This window comes from Protopterus annectens, chromosome 17.part0, assembly GCF_019279795.1.
Source record: "Protopterus annectens isolate FY-2018-M chromosome 17.part0, PAN1.0, whole genome shotgun sequence".
Lineage (NCBI taxonomy): Eukaryota > Metazoa > Chordata > Ceratodontiformes > Protopteridae > Protopterus > Protopterus annectens.
Genome location: NC_056751.1, coordinates 367,750,462 through 367,765,487, shown reverse-complemented (window position 1 = coordinate 367,765,487; position 15,026 = coordinate 367,750,462). Strand labels below are relative to the sequence as shown.

The window sequence follows — 15,026 nt, the reverse complement described above, 5'->3', positions numbered from 1 at the left end:
GCTCTAAAAACCAAAGTTTTCATTACAAACTAAGAATGTGACTTTGTTTTTAGCTTTCTCAGTGGACAGATATACCATTTCACTCCATTTTCCTTCAACTCATTTAAACAAATTACATAGTAAAGTTTGTGGTATAGATAGATGGTCATAGGACTTTTTAAAGATCCTAGCACAAAAATTACCTAAGTTAAAAATCATTGCACATCCTCCTTAACAAGTGCATTAGACCTGTTCCTGAACCAGAATAAACAAATGACAGCACAGCAAACTGCTCATCTTTTTTATAGATCAGACATTTAATTTCTACAGTACAGCAATTTGATTTTTAGAAGATGAAACACACCGACAAAGTAATCTGATGAAAGACCAATTCTTTCATTTGAACATGTTTAATAGCACATAATGCAGTTATCAGACTCTGCTTAAATTTTGCAATTTTATATGCCAAAAATGCCAACACCTGCATGTGCATGCACACTCTCTCTAGTGCGTATTACTTGAGGAAAAAGTCATACCTGAGCTAAACTGTAGCTAAAGTTTATCATCATCTTACCAATATAATTTCTAACTTTCTAAGATAGAACATAACTTCACCAGTCAACTAGAAAAAAGACTACCAACGAAAACCAAGGAAGCATGGACACTGGTACTAGTGCTTTCATTCACTTTATTTACTGTGAACTTCTTCAGAAAACTTGACTCCATCCCTAAGAAACATTTATATAGTAAAATGGCATGTCACATGATTAATGATGTCATGAAATAAAATAAGAAGTTATGTACCTACCATAACGTTCCATGTTAGTTGTCTTCTCTCGCCTTCTTTCTTGCTGGATGGGTTCGGTGCCGATCCTCGGCTCCGACTCGGCACTTGCTAAGCTCGAGAGCTAATTTTACCAGCTCGAGGCAACCCTATATCCCATGATGCAAGGCGTGACTACCCCAGATCTCGTTTGGTAGCTATGAAAAAACCCTGCCAGTAACCTTCTTCCCAGAAAGGAAGAAGAGGAACTAAATGTGGAAAGAAAACAAAGCAAATAACCACTAGAGACTAGTTACACTTCCTACTGGGAGCCCATAGAAAGAATGAACCATACCCAGAGAAGAGTACAACTTCAAGGTCTGTCCAGGCTAGGGGGAAGGAGGGAGGGATGCAAGAAAGAAGGTGAGAGAAGACAACTAACATGGAACGTTATGGTAGGTACATAACTTCTTAATGTTAAGTTGTCAAACTCGCCTTCATTCTTGCTGGATGGGACCGCGTCCCTAGCACCTCTATCCTGGGTGGCTCAATGGAACAGACTCTTGAGAACTGTGGAACCAAACCTAGCCCTGTCCCTGGAGGCCAAGTCCAATTTGTAATGAGAGACAAAGGTGTGAGGAGTGGCCCAAGTGGCTGCCGCACAAATGGTGTCAATAGGTAGCCTATCCTGAAATGCTGTAGAAGTGGCTAGGCGTCTGGTAGAATGTGCGTTTGGTTTCGAGGGCAGTTGCTTGCCCCTAAGGAGATACACATGAGAAATGGTAGAACACAGCCATCTGGATAAGGTCACCTTGGAGACTGGAAGACCCTTCCTGTTTTCTGCATAAGAAAGAAAGAGTTGATCAGATTTTCTGAATTGTTTAGTTCTGCCCAAGTAATATCTAAGTTGGCGATGGACATCCAAACAGTGAAGTTTCTGTTCCACCCTGTCAGAATAATTAGGGAAAAAGACTGGCAATTCAATAGATTGGTTAATATTTGTCTTGGAAGCAACCTTGGGCAAGAAAGATGGATTAGTTCTTAAAGATACTCTATCTTTGTGGAAAACTAAGTATGGGGGACGGACACAGAAAGCGTGAAGTTCAGACACCCTCCTGGCTGAAGTAACAGCAACCAGAAAAATTGTCTTCCAGGAAAGAAATTTTAATGAGCATGTAGCAGCCGGTTCAAAGGGGGGCAGAATCAAGGATGCCAGCATTAAATTCAGGTCCCATTGCAGAGGGGGATCTTTGACTGGGGGGTTCAGTAGAAAAATCCCTCTAAGAAAAGCTTTGCAAAGCTTGTGAGACATTATGTTTTGATCCGCTAAGCCAACATGAAAATTTGAGATCACTGCCAGCTGGACCTTAACTGTCGAGGAAGAAGAACCAGATTGAAAAATCTCAGCTAGGAAGTCCAAGACTGACTGCACTGGAGCAGTAAAGGGGTCTATGTCCCTGGACTTAGCCCAGAAGGAAAAACGCTGCAATTTACTAGCATAAATCCTTCTGGTAGAGGACTTTAGAGAAGCTACTATGATATCTCGCACGGGATTAGAAATCATAGGGAGCCTGGCTAAGGAAGGAAGTGGAGCAACCAAGCAGTGAGGTTGAGAGAATGAATGGCCTGGTGCAGATGACCCGAATGGTGGGTCAGAAGATCTGGAATTGGATCCAGATGCCAAGGCTGAATCAAGAGATGACGATGTAGGGATGGAAACCAAATTTGTCGAGGCCAGTAAGGGGCAATGAGAATCAACTTGGCTCTCAAGACGGTAGCTTTCTGAATCACTTGAGGTATCAGCGGGAATGGAGGAAAGGCATAAAGAAGTCCCCGGGGCCAATCCTGGGTTAGAGCATCTCTGGGGGGATGGCCTGGTAGTGGAAAGAGGGAGAAGAAGTCTGGGCATTTGCTGTTTTGGGGTGTAGCAAAAAGGTCGCAGCAAGGGACGCCCCACTTCTGAAAAATCTCGTCCACTACTGATTGTTTGAGAGACCACTCGTGTGGCATGAGAATAGCTCTGCTCAGCCTGTCCGCTAAGAAGATGGATTTCCCAGGGATATGCGTTGCTATCAGAAATCGATGAGAGGAGATTGCCCATTGCCAAAGTCTGAGAGCTTCTCGACACAGTGGATAGGACCTGGTCCCGCCCTGTTTGTTGATATACCAGACTATGGACATGTTGTCCGTCTGAACTGCAATAGTCCCTAAAGGAAGAAAGTCGCTGAGGGCTTGCAACGTTAAAAGCACTGCTCTCATCTCTAGGACGTTTATGTGCAGATGGTATTCTATGGGTTACCAAGTCCCGTGGACCATCCTGCCCTGATAATGCCCCCCCCACTCGATCAGAGAGGCATCCGAAGTGACTGTGGCAACCGGGATTGGGGGAAGAAACCGTTGGCCTTGATGGAGTTGCGGAGAAGACATCCACCAGGTTAGGTGCCTCTTGCAAGATTGCGTCACGAAGATCTCATGGCGCATGGGAAGCTGCTGAAAGGACCACTGGGTGAACAACATCCACTGCAGAAGACGCATGTGGAAGCGAGCTAAAGGAAGCAGTACGATGGCCGCAGCCATAAGACCTAGCACCTTCAGGACAAATCTGGCCCTTTTTGCTGAGTAGTATGATCTGAACATACTTTTGGATGTCCAGAATTCTTTGGTTTGTGAGTCTTGCTGACATCCCGACAGTGTCTAATTCTGTGCCTATAAAGGTAATAGATTGGCAAGGAGACAATGAAGATTTTTCGAAGTTTATAGAAATCCCTAACTGGTTGCAGGTGTGAAGAGTGTAGTCTCTGGCCTTGAGAAGTTGATGCCTGGTGGTGGCAGAGAGGAGCCAATCATCTAGATATGGAAACACCTGGAATCCTTGATGTCTCAGGTGAGCCGTGACCACTGCCATACATTTGGTAAACACTCTGGGGGCTGTAGTGAGACCAAAGGGCAGGGCTCTGAATTGAAAATGACTGGTCCACAGCCGAAAGTGGAGAAACCTTCTGGAGCGCCTGTGAATTTTTATGTGATAGTATGCATCCTGAAGGTCTATTGAGCACATCCAGTTGTCCTTGCCCAAAAAGGGTAGAATGGACTGAAGCGTGACCATCCGGAACCTTGCTTCTTGACAAACTTGTTTAGTTTGCTGAGGTCTAAAATTGGTCTCCAATCTCCCGTCTTTTTGGGGAATCTTGAGTAGATTCCAGATCCTACTTGGTCTGCTGGCACTAGTTGGATGGCTCTTTTTGCTAGGAGCTTTGATACCTCCAGCTTTGCCAACTCCCTTAGACCGGGTGAAATGTCTGGAAGGGATTGATGAGGAACGGGATATCTCTCAAAAGGGATATTGTAACCCTCGGATATGATCGACTGTACCCATTTGTCTTGAGAAAGGGAACGCCAGGCTGTTGGGTACAGCGACAATCTTCCCCCGACTGCCTCCAAGGGTGGACAGTCGGGCAACACCTCAGGGATGCTGGAAGGGTTTATCAGAGAGAGGCTCTCTGCTACCCTGATTCTGCGGACCCCCTCTGCCCCTAGGGCGGCGTCTATTGTTATTACCCCCTCTGCCTCTGGGGGTAAACTGACCACGTGCGTCCGGCGTGACTCCCTGAGATTTATGGAACCACATTTTCCCTCCCTTCTGACCTTTGGGATAGGATCTTGAAGGAGTGGAGAAATGGACTCCTACGGCAGAAAGAGTCTTGCCGTCTTGCTCACACCTGGTCAATGTGTCCTTCACCTGAGGTCCGAACAAAGCCGAACCATCAAAGGGAGTATTAGTGAAGGACGCCTTAAAGGGGTCTGCGAAATTGCAAAGCCGCATCCAGGACTGACGCCTAAGTGCCACTCCTGTGCCTGCGGCTCTACTCGCCCCATCGGCTGCATAAGAAATGAGCCACATGGAGGAGTTAGCTATAGAATTTAGGATTCCGAGCTGTGAGGCAATCTTTTCTTGAGCCCCAGCAGCTGACGGATCCTGAACTACCTCACCTAGTTCCTTGAGAATATCTCTCTGAAGTCGAGTAAAGTGACAGAGATAGTTCAGCGAGCGCATAGCGAAGGTCGCTGATGAAAAAATCCACTTACCGTACCTATCCATGGTCCTAGAGTCCTTGTTAGGAGGATGGACAGGTACAGAAGGATCGGCAAGTTCCTTCTTGGTGGCAGCCGCCACCACCATGGCATCAACAGGGACACCCTTGGTGAGAAACTGTCTGTCTGCGGGGGCCGTGATGAATTTAGAAGGCCTCCTGGGGACTGGTTCCACAGAATCCGGGGCCGCCCACGCCTTTCGAGCCACCACTTCCATGAGCTGGTCGAAAGGTGGAGACACCCAGGAGGTGGAGGGTCGAGATCCAAAAGCCTCCAGGTATACCGACTCATCCTCGGAGGGGTTAATGGAAGGCCAGTTCCCCCTCTGCTTAAGGAGTTCCAGGATGTCTGAAAAGGAGACATCCTCAGAGGGGGACCGTGGGGAACCCTCCGACTCATCTAAGTCGGTATCTGATGTCGTAGACTCAGGGGAGTCTGTGTGCTTCCTCTTGCACGTCCTCTTACGCGGGGGTTCTCCCGAAGGATCAAGAGAAACCTCTGAAGAGGAAGTTCTTCCCAATGGGGAAACCTGAGGCGATGGATCTCTGGGTCCGGGAGCAAGAGAGTGGGAAGAGACATCGACAGGCACCGAAGAGGGAGGAGCTAATGGAATTGACCGTTGACTCAGCTCCGGGGCTAGAACACTCTTCATCACCTCAAAGGCTCCCCTTCCAGGGAGGCCAGAAGACTCCTGCTCCGAAGAAACAGGAATCCCCGGTCCCGCCAAAAGAGAAGGCTCCGAGGCTGATGTCGGTGCCGAGCTCACCAATGCCGAAGCTCCAAGAGGGAGAGCGGGGTCGGACAAGGGTCCGATGTCACTAGCCCCCTCGGAAATCGGAATCGAAGACGATGGAGCCGACAGGGGAGGTATCGACTCCGGCGCACCCAAGGTCAACGTTCTGAGAAGCTCAGGCTCCGAACTCTGAAGGAGAGTCGGAGGAGGAATTTCAGGGGGATGAGGGATAGCGGTCATCTGCTGAGACAGGCTATGGAGCATCTGGGCCAGTGCCTGTGACTTCAGCAGTCTACTTACCACCCTCTCCAAGTCATGGTCTGACAGCCTGGAAGACCTTGAAGATCAGCTCCAATGGCTCCGCTCCGACAACAGAGGAGATCCCGGAGCCGAGCGAATTGACTCCAGGGAAGGGGACCGAGATCTCTTCTTGGAAGGAGCCATCGGAGCCGAAGACCCTTTGGTTCCAGATGGAGCCGACAGCTTATCGGCACCAGTCTCGGTCAAAGATCGACATCGATGCAAGTGTATCAGAGCCAGCCGGCACCGATACCACCACCTCAGACATAGAAAGATCGTCTCCAGCCGCAGCCGATCTCGACTCCGAAGGAGTCGGAGCCACAGCCGAAGGCTTAGAAGTCACAGCCGGGGCTTTAGGTGGTTTAGAGGGCTTTCCCGACCCAGTCTTGGTCGGTGAGCCCTCTGGCTTCAACAAGCAACGTAGGATAAGTTTATTCCTACGTTCCTGCAGGACTCTCTGGCTGAAGGAGTGACAAATAGCACAGGAGTCCTGCAGGTGTAGAGGCCCCAGGCAGTACACACAAGAAGTGTGACCATCTGTCAGAGCCATCTTCTGACAGCACGAGTCACACTACTTGAAGCCTGAGACCTTTACTTCTTTGGACATGGTATGCCCAACACAAAAAAGCACACACACACACAATCCAATCACACAGTTAGCTAATGAAAACGAGAAAAACTAATTAACACACCCACACTTCCTGACAGAAAAAATAATGGAAGGGAGGCTTAAGGCCTGAGGGAGGAAAAAAAACTATCCCTAATACAAAGTAGAAAGGGAATATAGGGCTATGACAGATAGGTACTAGTAACACTTACTCTTAAGAAAGAGAAAATAGGAAAAAAAGGAAATTTTTGACTGACTTTAGTATAAATATACTAAAACTCTACCTGAGCTGGTAAAAGGAGACCTCTTCGCGAAGCGGCAAACGAGATCTGGGGTAGTCACGCCTTGCATCATGGGATATAGGGTTGCCTCGAGCTGGTAAAATTAGGTCTCGAGCTTAGCAAGTGCTGAGTCGGAGCCGAGGATCGGCTCCGAACCCATCCAGCAAGAATGAAGGCGAGTTTGACAACTTAACATCTTTTTGTTACAATTATATAAAAAATAAAAAAAAAATGGATTTTTTTAAAAAATAAAAACTTGAATGTTGAACATCAATGCTTAATTTGCATAAAACACTTTATATTTATAGTGTCATTCAAACCCGAGGCACTATCTGCACCAAGGTAAATTTGCCACAAGTATTCTTTACATTCTAACAGTGTTTTGCAATCACCCATGAATGACTCCCAACTGACACTGTCTACGACAGAAAAATAAAATTTCTTAAAATCAGTGCATACAATAGTGTACCTAGCTAAAGCATTAGTTTATTCTTTCTTTCTAATTGCTAAAAGATGTTCATAGATTCTTCTTTTTAGGCACCTAGTTGTCATGCTAACATAATAACTAGGACATGAAAGACACTGTGCAACATATACAACCATTTCACTGTACATAGAAAGCCAACGTAAACACTGTTATTCAGCACAATATCTGCAAGAATAAATGTTTTCAATCATAACTGACTTTTAGCTAGCAGAGATGCTCACAACACTACTTTTTCATTTTAACAAACATAATGAGTTTAAAACAAGACAACACAGTACGATTCATAGTACCTACCTATGAACCTATGAGTACAGTTATTCATCATGATTCTGATAATTAGTAAAGACAGACAGAAAACTATTTGTCCATATTTTTGGCCCACTACTTGCCAGGAGATGTTCCAACTCCCTCTGTCACCTGAGCAGGACAAAGTACAGTTTTGTACCTACCATAAATGTAGATGTTCGAGTGAATACACTGCTGCAGTCATTACACTTGGGTTATCCTGCCATCAGGCGGGTTCCCCAGTCGGCCTGAGTTCCAAAGTCTTGGTCCGGTGTCGGTTGCTGTCACCTCCTCCCTGATGTCAGTGCGACAGGGGTATACAAGATGCAGCCAAAGCCATATTCTTAAGTTTTTCTTGCCCCAGATATCGGGTGCCCCCAAAAAGGTAGGCAATTCAAACTGCTAATAAAACATACATAAGAAAAGCAATCAACAACTTTCAGTTACCAGCAAATGCTCCCCATAGGTAGTAAAGGGTAGAAGACATAGGTACATACCAGCAAGTAAGAGGGGAAGGAGGGAGGGTAACCTGGACTGCAGCAGTGTATACACTCGAACATCTACATTTACGGTGGGTACAAAACTGTACTATGTTCATCGTGTTACACTGCTGCAGTCATTACACTTAGGTAGAGTCCCAAAGCGGAGGTAGGGTGGCTGGTTCTATAAGGCATTAGGGGTGGCTATAAGGCCCTGCAACACTGCAGTTGTGAAGCCAGCTCTGGATTTAGAGTATAGAGGCAGATGGTAATGCTTGGTGAAGGTACGTACAGAACTCCAAGTTGCTGCTTCCAAAATGTCCTTGGTAGGTACTCCTCTGAGGTAGGCAGGTGAAGTGGCTGTTGCCCTGGTGGAGTGAGATCTAATGCTGTTAGGTATAGGTTTCCCATGGTGTGTATAGCAGAAACATATGCATTGTCCTATCCATTTTTAAATAGTCTGTTTTGAAATGGCTTTTCCCTGTGCTCCTGCAGCATATGCTACCAATAATTGCTCAGATTTTCTGAAAGCTTTGGTTTTGTCCAAGTAAAAGCGTAACTGCCTGTTTATGTCCAAAGAATGCAGTAGTCTCTCCCCTTTATTCTGTGGGTTTGGATAAAAAGTTGGCAAGTGAATAGTTTGGTTTAGAGCCACACTTGATACCACCTTTGGCATAAACGTAGGGTTAGTTCTTAAAGACACCCTGTCTTGGTGGAAAATGATGAAAGGTTCCACTGCCATTAGTGCCTGTAATTCTGAAACTCTTTGTGCTGATGTTATTACCAGGAGCAGAGCAGTTTTCCAAGAGATATATTTTAAATCTGCTGTGTTAGCTGGCTCAAAAGGAGATAAAGTTAATTTTTCCAACACGAAGTTGAGGTCCCAAGTTGGAGTAGGTGCTCTCCGGGGCGGTCTTATGTTTTTAGCCCCTCTGAGGTACTGTTTGAGCAAAGAATTAGAGAAAATTGGTGGATCCATGTTATAATGAGCAGAGATGGCAGAGGCGTGGATCTTGATGGATGAAAAGGAGAGGCCTTTGTCCAGCATCTCAGTTAAATATTGTAGTATCTGAGGAAAATTTGGGACAAGAGGGTCAAGGCTGTGAGCCTGGTTCCAGGCACAGAATCTCTTCCATTTATCCGAATAGGCTTTCCTGGTACTAGGCCTTCTGGCCTCCAGAATGACATCCATAACAGCTTTGGAGAGAGGCACTGCTTGCTTGACTAAGGAATCTTCCATGCAGCCAGGTTTAAAGTCTTTAGCTGGCTGTGAAGTATCTGATTTTTGTGCTTTGTCAGCAGATGTGGGATTTGAGGCAAAATCCAGGATGGTCCTTGTGCTAAGTTGTTTAAGATTGGGTGCCAGTGCTGGCGTGGCCAGTCTGGTGCAATCAGGATCATCTTTGGCTCTTCTTGCCTGGCTTTTATGAGTACCTTTGGAAGGAGAGGTAGTGGTGAGAAAGCATATACTTGTAGGTTTTTCTAGCTGAATGAGAGGGCATCCACTTTCCATGCTTGTGGATGGTAAGTCCTTGTGCAGAATTTCTGTAGCTGGCAGTTCATTGGGGATGCAAACAGATCTATGTCCGGGCTCCACCATTCTTGTGTTATCATTCTGAATATTTGTGGATTCAATTCCCATTCATGGGGATCCATGATGTTTCTGCTTAAGTCATCTGCCAGTGTGTTTTTCTCTCCTGGCAGGAATTGTGCTTGCAGATGAACTTGATAGTTTAGAGCTGTGTTCCACAAGGTCATGGCTTGTCTGCAGAGGGGATAAGAGTGAGTGCCCCCTTGCTTGTTTATGCAACACATAACTGTGGTGTTGTCTGTCTTTAGTAGTAGTTGTCCTGGATGCAGTAGGTCCTTGAAGGCTATAAGGGCATTTTGTACAGATAGCATCTCCTTTTGATTGATGTGAAGATGCCTTTGTTCTTCGGGCCACTTGCCTTGAATACATTTTCCTGCCATGTGTGCTCCCCAGTCATAATCTGAGGCATCTGTTGTCAGTGTTTGCCTGGCTGTGGGTTGAGTAAAATGCTGTCCCTTGTTGAGGTGACAAGCTTGAGCCCACCATCGAAACACCTGTTGAAGGCAAGGAATTAGTGATATAACTGTTTCCAAACTTTGACAGTGTTGAGACCAGACAAATTTAGGTACCATTGTAGTTTCCTCATATGCAGTCTGGTGTATGGAATTAGTAGTATGCACGATGCCATGTAACCCAAGGCCTGCAGAATTTTTCTTGCAGGGAGATGGGTTCTTGTTGCCATCAACTGAAAATATTGAGTCAGATGTCCTTGCTTGTCTGGCGTGAGATAATCCATCTGGGCCGTTGTATTCAAGCTGGCACCCAAGAATATTATCTCTTGTGAGGGCACTAGTTTTGATTTCTTTTCGTTTACTGTGTACCCTAGGTAATTTAATAACTTTTTTACAAACGCCAGATGCTTTAGAAGAATGTCCTTGCTCTCTGCTTGAATCAGGCAGTCGTCCAGGTACGGATAAATTTCAATTCCTTTCTGTCTGCAAAATGCAATTACTGGTGCCAGGCACTTTGTGAAGACCCTGGGCACAGTAGATAAGCCAAAGGACAGTGCAGAGAATTGATAGTGCATTGAACCAGCTATGAATCTGAGGTATCTTCTGCAGTTTTGTCTGATAGGGACATGCAGGTATGCCTCTGAGTTTCAAGGTTACGAGTCAAGCTTTCTTGCCCAGCATGGGAAGAAGTTGCTGTACTGTCAACATTTTGAATTTCAGAACATCCAGGTAAGTGTTTAGAGAAGAAAGATCCAGAATGGGCCTCCAGGCTTTGTCCTTTCTGGGAACCAGAAAGAGTCTTGAGTAAAATCCTTGTCCTTGCTCCTTTGGTGGTACCTATTGAATAGCTCTCATGTCCATGAGTGCTGTAATTTGTTTTTGAGCCTCTGCCCATTGATTTGGTGGCAGATTTGGCATTCCTTTTAACCTTGGCAGAGTGTGAAAGTGGAACCTGTAACCTTGAGATACAATGTTGAGAACCCATTTGTCTTTGGTGATCATATGCCAATTGTGGTAGAAAAGTGCCAGTTTTCCTCTCAAGGGGGCTGCCAAGAGAGAGCTGTTTGGCAGCTGTAGTGGGAAGTCATTGGGGCTGTTTTATATATGGTTGGGGCCTTTCTTCCCCTTCTTTCCGGCCTGATGCACCCCATTGTTGAGGCCTGTAAGGACCTTGTGGTTGACCTCTACCTCTTGGACGTCTGTATCTGCCCCTTTGAGGTCTGTCTGTAACAGGAAAGGACCAATTCTTTGTTGGCCAATTTCTGCTAAATCGAGGAGGCTGAACCTGCAAGAAATCCTTCACCGTTTGCATAGATTTTGCCTTATTCTCCATTTTCTTTAATACCTCTTCTGCCTTAACTCCAAATAACACATCCTGCTGCAAAGGTGCATCCAATAGTTTTGCTTTAACATGATCTGGTAACGTATGTTCTTTTAACCAAGCATGTCTTCTAATGACAGAACCTGTAACTGCTACTCTACAGGAGGCCTCTAAAGAATCAAAACCACATTGCAAAGTATGTTTTCCCACTTGTTCAGCTGCATGCAATAAATCCTGCATTTCCTTAAAATTAGGAGGATCTGAATCTGGAAGCATTTTTTGTTTTAACTGAGATATCAAAAATTGCTGATATTTTAGCATGTGAATCTGGCAATTTAAGGCCCTCATTGCTAAAGTTGCAGATGTATATACTTTCTTCCCCCATCTGTCTAATGCTCTGGAATCTCTGTCAGAGGGGACTGGATTATTTGCTGATGAGGCCTTAACCCCTCTGGGTCCCTGAGAAATAGTTTCAGGGTCAGCAACAGGGCTTTTATAAAGAAATTTGTGTGAGTCAGGGACTCTGTAGTATCTGTCAGGCTTAACTGGGGCTGGAGGTAAAGAATCAGGATTTAAGCTGGATTCAGTATACACATCATCCACAATATCTAACACTGGCGGAATAGCAAGGGGTCTGTGTTGAGGTAATAAAAGGAAGTCTCTGAGCCTTTTCTTGGATTCTGAGTAATCCTGGCCTTCCCAATGGAAATGCTCCCTCATGGTATGTAAGGTTTCCCCAAAGGAGTAGTCCCAGGCAGAGAGGCTGATGGAATTGATTCCTCAGCATCAGAATCCTCATAAGGGGGTAAAGAGTATCCTATGTCTGAGGATGAATCTGAAGAGATGGATACCTGGTCAGATGAGTCATAGTCTGCATCCTGTCTAGGCCTTTTATCAGGAGGGGGATGGGACCCCCTGATCAGAGTGATTAGGTCTTCGGCCATTTTGAGCATTTCTTAGGCATGGAGGCCTGTCCTGGAGAATGCTGTATTTGTTTCTTTGTTTTTAAAGGAGGTTTAGACTTAGCAGAAGATTTAATGTTTAACTTAGTAGGTCTGAAAACACCCTCTGAAGCTGCGGGTTGTTCAGCTACTTCAGATCCCTCTGAAGGGTTAGTCTCGGTAGGCTGAAAATCGTGTGCGTCCGAAGGCCCAACCATCTCCACGTGGGAGTCAGAGGCGGCCAGTGGTTCTACAGAAGCAGTCGTCAGGGGCTGCGAAGGCGCCTCGCTGAAAACCGGTGACTGGCCTACAAGAGGCTTTGTCATCAGTTATGGGCCTCAGATGCCTATCCTTGTCTTTGCACTTTTTATGCATTCCGGTCATCGGAAGTTCCGACGGCATGGTGTAATTGAATTTTCTGCCGAAATAATGTCGGGCAAAATCAAACCAACGTTCAATAGTGCGCTTGTTAAACCTAGCACAAAACCGACTACCAGTGACATCATGGTCTGGGCCTAGGCATGGGATACAATAAGAATGGAAATCCTTAAGAGGTATTTGCTTCACACAAGAAATACAGTTATTAACTTTTACTGACATCGGTCTGAGGCAAGAAAAAGTTTCCCCAACGGGGTACTTAGCTTTGTAGAAGACTTTGGTTCTGGATTCGGAATGAAAATCTCAGGAGTCGGCACTTGCGAACTGCTTTTGCTTTGGGCACCGCGCAGCAAGAAAGACTGAAGAAAATGGTGTCAGCTGCATCTTATATACCCCTGTCGCACTGACGTCAGGGAGGAGGCGACAGCAACCGACGCCGGACCAAAACTTTGGAACTCAGGCCGACTGGGGAACCGCCTGACGGCAGGATAACCCAAGTGTAATGACTGCAGCAGTGTAACATGATGAACATCATAGGTATTGAAAATGGGTGTACGGCTGTTAACAAACAAATAAAATAGATAGATGCACAGACAGATAGATAGTGAATAACTTTAGTGGAACACAGTTGCATAATTTAAGCAAGGAATCAATGCAATATTCACTATATAAAGTTCTGGAAACCATAATCTTAGATCCTTTAGACCTAATGATAAAGGCAAGATGGCGACAGATCCTTGATGACAAACAGGATGGCAATAAATACTACTTACTGCCCTCCCCTTGTTATTTAATACACTTTCCATTTCTTTATTTATTTGTTACACAGTTAAACCCACTAGATATAACAACTGCCTTTCTTCTAGGAAAATCTTGGAGTACCATATCATTAAGTAACTTGCCTAGAGTCACAGAAAAGGCAAATGAAGACCGATGGGAAACAAACCTAGGACTAGTATATTATCAGATTATAGCCTTAATCCTCTGCACTAAACTACAGGCTAGTTCACATTACAACTTTTTATCATATAGGACAGCTGTAGTCAAGTACTGAAAATGTTATGGAAAGAGGATTCTCCAAAACTCATTAAGAAACATTTCTTAAACCACCACTCTGTCTCAATCCATCAAACTCTGTTTCACTGTAGAATGCTTTTCTTGACAGTGCAGCAGCTAATTCCCTCCATGAAACCATACAAACTGAAGTAAAAAACACCATATTAGTAGAAACCACTGACTGCAGAAGTATTCACAGAAGAAAAGGTTAAGACCATATTTTTACAAGAGGATAATCCCCCTGTGCCCTCCACATTCCTCCCACTCTTTATTGCTCTAACTCACAGATCATTGCAAAATAGAAGTGCCACAACTCAAAAATGTACTTAAAGCTGACTTTGCTTTCTATAAATCTGCAAGACCTCAGAGTGAGAAAAGTCTTGGAAGGGCTTGCCTCTGTACAAAAATAAGGATTAAAAACTTTTGCATGATAATACGCCATGGTTCACTTTATATCTTTGACCTAGATCAAAATCAACTTCATACATAATGTTAGCTGCAGTTACTTCATACGTGTTGCTGCAAACTCTCACTTACTCTCCTTCTGGACATCAGTTATCATCAGATTTGTATGTTTTATTAATTTTTGAAACAGCAAAAATATTTAAATATTATGACCTTAGAATTAGAATGGGCTATATTACTACTACTAGTTATATACACAATATGCAATTTGATTTCTTGCTTTCTTTGCAAATTAGAGCATCTAAAACATATATTTACATGGAACATATTTTACTGTATTGCTAGTTGGAACCCAAATTATTGTCCTAATATTTCCTCTTGTTTTAGTTGCCCACACTATGTTGTTTAAAATGTGTGACATGTCCCTACTCTGGCACAGCAATCAAGGAGACTCAGTTTTCACCACTGGCTCCGGTGAGGCATGGTTACTAAGAGCAAAGATGGATTCACACAGTGTTTTCAGATGCAGCTCACTGCACCAAGCATCATCTCACATAAGAGCACACAGTGAGTACACTCCAGACTTGGGCTGGACTTTTCTTCTCTCTCTAGACCTACACAAAACTCCACACTGTCAACTTTGGAGCTTTGTCTCCCTGTTCCTAGTAGCTAACACCCACACTTGGACATTTGAGTCAGACACACAGACACAGACACAGACACAGACACAGACACACACACACACACACACACACACACACACACACACACACACACACACACACACACACACACACACACCTGCGAAAAGCTGGAGCAGATTTAATAACGGTGCCCCTTTCTGCCCAGACTCTGAGGTAATCACACTGTCACCAA

At 44.8% G+C, this 15,026-nt stretch overlaps 1 protein-coding gene across 1 annotated transcript in view; it reads right to left on the bottom strand.

Annotated features, from left to right (window-relative positions):
- The window catches only part of LOC122791394 (malignant fibrous histiocytoma-amplified sequence 1 homolog), a 1,282,214-nt gene that overhangs the window by 138,804 nt on the left and 1,128,384 nt on the right, over positions 1-15,026 (bottom strand). The window lies entirely within an intron of this gene.